The sequence below is a fragment of the Varroa destructor genome, unplaced genomic scaffold, assembly GCF_002443255.2.
Source record: "Varroa destructor unplaced genomic scaffold, Vdes_3.0 BEIS01000003.1, whole genome shotgun sequence".
In the NCBI taxonomy this organism is placed as follows: domain Eukaryota; kingdom Metazoa; phylum Arthropoda; class Arachnida; order Mesostigmata; family Varroidae; genus Varroa; species Varroa destructor.
In genome coordinates, this window is record NW_019211456.1 from 24,472,473 (window position 1) to 24,478,815 (window position 6,343).

The following is a 6,343-nucleotide window of genomic DNA, read 5'->3' on the forward strand; positions in this document are numbered from 1 at the left end:
TATATTGTTATTATATTTGGTTTGTATTAAACCTGAAATAGCTCGACCGTCGGAAATTCGCGCATAAAAAGAGTAACTATAAATAAAATTCGTCATATGGGTGTATAAATAAATTCCACATCCTCTAAAGCATTTTATGGAGAAAAGCCATATATATAGCATCTGTATTGTAGAGCGTGCCCCAAGGCTATACACTGAAGGGCTGACGGAAAGCAAATTGGTTGTTAGATTAATCTGCTCTACATGAACGCTATGAGCCAGGATAAGACGGAGCTGATAGACCAGTATTTTTTTCAGGTAGGTCATCTATTGCTAATCGTACAAATAAATGATAAAGACCTATATCAAAGTGCAGCTCATTCATATATGTGTATGTATGTATGCCATACTGGACCAAACAGTCGTATTTCGAGGGTTTAAGCGTCATGCTTTATTGGTTGCTTTGTGTTTATACGATAAGTAGACTGAACAGCGCAGTGAAAGAAATCGTAACGACTGTTTTTTTCACAACGCATCATCGACACAAATACATCAAATAAACTCAATTTTATGAAATTGGATTTCGGTTGCAAAGACAGCTGAAGATGCGGAAGAAACTAACGCTGTCGGTGCTCCAAGCGAGATCGCTTTAACGCATCGTGTGCTTCATATTTTTTTTTTTATAAGAGAATCGTATCATGCAAAATTATACTACGCTCAAATCAAAGTAAATTGCGTACGAATGATCGAAGTAATGAAGTATAAGCGCACCGGACAGTTGGCATAAGGATCAGAGTACAGAAGAACTCGGGAACTTTTTTTCATTATGACATGATCGACTTTGAATTGAAGGTTGTCAAACATACGTCGTTTAAGAAGGAAGCGATTAGATTTTTCTTTAATAATTTTCAAATGTTTTACTGTTAAATTTTCTCGAATAGCTTCAATGTGGGTAACTTTTCTTTATTGACGGCGATAGACCTTCCAGAAATGACGGCGTCAAAGGAACGGAGCTTGCCCTCGTGTTTGCAAGTGGGAGAACATTTAGTCGTATATTGCATTTCTCAGGGTGCACTCCGAGGAACGCATACTAATGGGCCGATATAAGCCGACGTTTTGCAAACTCACTCGGATAAACCGCAAGGAAAATGTCTAACGACTGGCCTATGCATTTAACCGCGACTGTACGCCGCTCTCCGGAAAAGTCATGGGTCGCCACGACACCTACATAATCCTAAGTGTGACCAGATTGGCTTTGAATAAAAACTTCGGCATTCTTACATTTACTTCACACTGCTTGAACAAGCTGCGACCTTCAGACGTGTCAGGATTGGACCTTTTTATTTAAAGTTCGGCTTCGTAAATTTCGGTAGAACTCTTGTTACGTATGCTTGAAAAATATATCATAGCCGGGTTGCAAGTGTTTATGAAGCATCGTGATGGTAAATATAGTTACATGATTTCGGGGGACAGGGGTCGTTCTGCTAGGACAAGAACGTATCTAAAGAAAATTACCTCTCTTTTAGTAGGTAGTTGGAGCTGTCGGATTATAATGCGGTATCATTCGAGGAATACAGCTCTAACCCTCGGAAATAGAAACTATGGCGGGCAGTTTCGCTACTAATTGCCACCGCACAGAATGAAGCAGGAAGCAGAACTTGTAGAATATTTGTTGTTGTTAATCGGCAAAAAAGACTAGTGGCTCTCTTTTTAGCAACATATAGGCTCGTTTCAGCTGCGCGACAGAATTCTATCTTTTTCATTATGGTATCCAAATAAATGTGCGCCTTATTTGAGGATCAATATTTGTTTTCGTTACAAAAGCAATCAAGCATTTAGGAAATGGTCAACTAGGAATTATGTGGACGATATCTAGCCGTTCCAATCGCTCCGATTGGCTTTTTCACACTATTTACCCATATGACCTAGATAGTTTTTAACAAGCATGTTAATATATTGTTTTCTTTGTGTGAGTAGTTTTTCTTAGCGGTAGCGGTAACTTTAGGCGCATATAGCGTTACTGTTCCACCTACTTCCATTACCCTATATAATGTTTATTTACAAATTTAAATTAAAAGCACTTAAGGTTTTGTTTTCTCGGAATGTGCTTTCTCCAATTACAGTTTTCACTATTTGTTTTCATTTTCTATATAAGAAATGAATAATTTAAGCCATCAAATCATTTCAACTCAAAAATGGCAATAACAAATCCCTAATCATGATTGTATACTTTAAATTGTTCTAGACCTATATAAGCAAAGCTTAACTATACAAACCTCCTTCTGCTGTAATGGCAGCCTTGTACTGTGTATAGTAGCGCCTGCCAAACCTACCTGGATAATGTCAATTGTGTTTCTGCATCGGCGTTTAAATCGATAACAATACGCTCATCTTTCTGGTTGACTTCAGTCTTCGAGTGCGAAGCGATGCACGCGAAGTTCATTAAAGCTAGGAGTTATTTTGCCATAGCACACCCGTGAGAAACCTGCCATGGGAAGGGTAGAAAGTTCGTGACAGGGGCGATGCAATATAGGGCTCCTTTAGTACTAAACGAATGTGGTGTGCAACAACTCTTAACATCTCAGGATCTGTATCCGGTTATTCATGTCGTACCTATTGCTACAGGGTAATTTCAGTTTTTTTTTTGCATTGTCGATTCGACTGTTACTTTTTATAAATGAGAGTTATTGTTCTTTTTACTAATCTCATACTGCTGAGTAGCTATGGGAATGTTCTATTCAATCCATCTTGCTTGACACCTTCAGCTGTTGTTGCTCGAAGCCAGCATAAATTAGCTTCGCTTTAAAAACCTTACGGGTGTTCAGACAAGAGAACGCAGTCACCGAGGGCATTTATTCGTCAATTATCTCTGCGTTGCGTCTAAACAGCATCGATCGGATATGAACGCTCGAAGAGAAGCGTCGTGCAGACAGCCTCCTATACAACATTCGATGACACACCGGTAGGATCTGACAGATCAATAAAACTTAACCTGCCATAGGCTAAGCTGCTTGGACATACGGTATTCTGCTGGCCATTTAGTATCAGACATCCGAATCCTTTTTCAACTCGTCAATATCATTCATTTAAATAAAAGAAATTGTTTTTTGTTAGACTTATCATAAGTAGACAGAGAAAAAGAAGGCTAGCATTTATTATCGGTCGGAGCGTATGAGTCGATTTTGAGGTATCGTTTTCTTATACCCATGAACAAACAAAATACTGATTGATCTGAGTACTCTGGTAACAACGGGCATAATATGCCTAGCTTTATGATCGACTTTCGCCATTCTTGTTACATAAACGATTACTCAGGGTTCAAATTCAATTGAGGAGTTACCGATCATTGAATTAGGCGATCTTAAACTTGACGACTAGAACTTTCTCCACTTGGCTGGAAGCATGGCTGCACATAGCAGTAGGCAACTGTCTAAATGATGTCCTCATTGAAATAATATTATATGGAGATAATTCCAACGGGAGTATCAGTTCTATTAAGGAATATATTTAGTTGATGATTTTTTGCATTGTAATCGCGATTTAGTACTATATTTGGATGGCGTGCCTAATTCAAACAATGTCTGAATCGTGATAGTTTTAGCTTGCTTAGTTAACTTTGAACATTTTTTTCTTGGTTTTCAGAAACGACTGTGAAAACAAGTAAGTGGTGAATTTGTATACATAGTCCTTTCTTCTGTTTCAATTCATTTTGAGCATAGTTCTACTACTACTCTATATTTTGCAATATAGATATGAAACTGGGAGAGGTTGTGATTAAGCATAGATCGTTTCCTGTTCCCGGTTGTGATAAGCTTACACGCACGTAGTTGAAACGGGTTTCTTTTTTAGGTAAGTAGGCTTATGTGAAAGCTTTTAGCAATGGCTTCAATTCTGAAACGTCGACTTACCTCCTCATCGATATCAAATCTATTTTTGGATTATATTTTAAGGGGCGATTTGAATTTTAAAGGCTCTAACATTTTTGCTATACTCCATATAGGTTATACAAATAGAGGTAACTGGTAGGATTTGACTATCGGGGCTTGAGCAGCCTGTCTCTTCGATAATACAAGAAAGAAGAACCTACCGGTATTAGAAAGCCACTACTATCGGTATGCTTTTCTCAGTGGACGTAAATGTAATGACATCAGTTGAGTTTACACAGGCCATAAGCATCTTAGGCCCATAGAGACAGTAAAATGATGGGGTTCCTTACTTTAGAAGAGTAGACTTTAAAGCACAGAAGTATGTGTATTGTATTATATATACGAAAGTGATCGTATGAACACACAAAAGTTAATGGCCGCTTACCTAAGCCATAGATTTACAGATAATGCAAGTTGTTTCCTTGAGAAGAACAATTTTTTTATGACTTTTATTTTTGTCTTTCTAACGTTTTTTGAACGTCATTCTAACCTAGTTTACTTATTTCGACGCCTTTTATTCGCTAATGTTATTAATATCGTAACTGTCTTCGTACCGGCGGTAGGATCATAACATTTTTCAACGTCGATATGTTTTTCAATAAGCAGTAATAAAGCTCAATCTACCATCCATATATTATTATTTTGTGTGCAATTGACACGGACTATTAGAACTACTAGAGAACGACCTGAAGAAGTGTACGAACTATGAAGATGAAGATGACGGTAACCAGCTTTACGGTGAAGACGAGCGTATTTTAGGGCATCGAAAAGCGGCGGAGATGCAATGCCGAATATGGTAAAATCTTAACGTAGCGCTAAACAATGCTACGTTTCATTTTGCGTATTATATTAACGGGTGGTGGGGGGGAGGGGGGGGGGGGGGTAACCAAGTGTCACGGATAACAGGCTAGCCCGAAAGTTGCCTATGTTACATGGTTAAATTAGGAGCACGTGGTAAGATAGATTCGAATCCGGGCGTACGCAGAGCGTATTTTGTGTTAGGGTGTAGTCTTCCGTGTGACTAAGTGCTTAATGGCGATACCGGACGTAAAATTTGAAGCATTCAAAAAACTATTATTATTAATTGCGCTGAAGCTCAAAAATTAGAAAAAGATAATTACAAAAGTAGTATGGTCACTTCGCTCCTTCACTATACATATTCAAATAGCTTTTCCACCGTCGGCGATTTTTCAAGGGATTACACCGTGTCGAAGCTTGCTTTTGCAGGGGGCTACTGTAACAGCTGTTATTTTTGATTGATTGAATGAAATGCGATTGCCGAAGTCGCCTTTTATTGCTTATGAGGTGTTAGATTTTGTAGTACTCAATGCAAATGGCCGTAGGTAGCATTTAATTAAATGGTTCATCGTTGTATTTGCAGAGCTGACGCTTAACAGATGCCATGTTTCTTATAGCTAAGCCACTGTCGGCGATACCTCTCTCAATGGTGCGCTGTGTGACATTTATGTTCAACAAGAAAGTGGAAAAACGGTGGCTTTAAAGAGTCGTATTAATATATTTGCTTTCGGGTCTTTAGAGGTTTTTCGGGTCAAAAGCCCCATAAGCCTCCACGACTAGCCAATGTCATAAAGGCCATCAAGGAAAATTTCAACTGCTTGCTGCGTTGCGAGGTCAAGTGTCCTGTACCGAACCTTCAGTTTCAAATCGGCATTACCAGCTTATCGTTACGCAGTCTTTTCGGACTTGTTTGCCTGTAGGCGTACCAGCAGCCTCTCCAACGGTGAATGCCCGTTTAACGAACCAAAACGTTTGGTCCTATTTACGTCGAGTGGTTATGTTTTTTACTCATCAGGATTAATAAATTATGAAACACATTTACAGATCTGCAGATTTTTTTTTATTATTCCCATTATTATTTTTTTTATAAATACGTAACAGGTACCTGTGCAAACGAAAGCATGCTTTTTCTTTCATTTATTTCATCAAACACTGGTCGAACTGGTATTGGCCCTTGTGTGATATTACTATAGATAGTTGATCTAGCTTCAATGCAAGGGGTTGAAGTTAGCATGTCAATAAAGAACACACATTTTACTATACTACTTGCTGAATTACTGCTAGATACGAACATCTATATTTAAAAACAATCCACACATAAAAATAATAACCGATAAGAGGGGTTTATCGAGTGCAGTCTTAACTGTATATGTTTGAGCGGTCCATTCTAACTGATGTAAACTTCCATGTGCTCGTTCTACGATCCGATTAAGGGGTTCTGCAAGATTGCTTCTTAATATCTACCTATACGATCTCACGAAATGAAATAAAGGAACAAAGAGTTCATATGTCCTCATAAAAACAGGCCGAAGAGCTCAGAATGATTGATTTCGTAGCTGCTTTCATTTTAATTAAGAACGAATAATAGCAGAATATTTCTTGAAGAGATTATCTATCATCTTATTCTAGTTATGAAACGA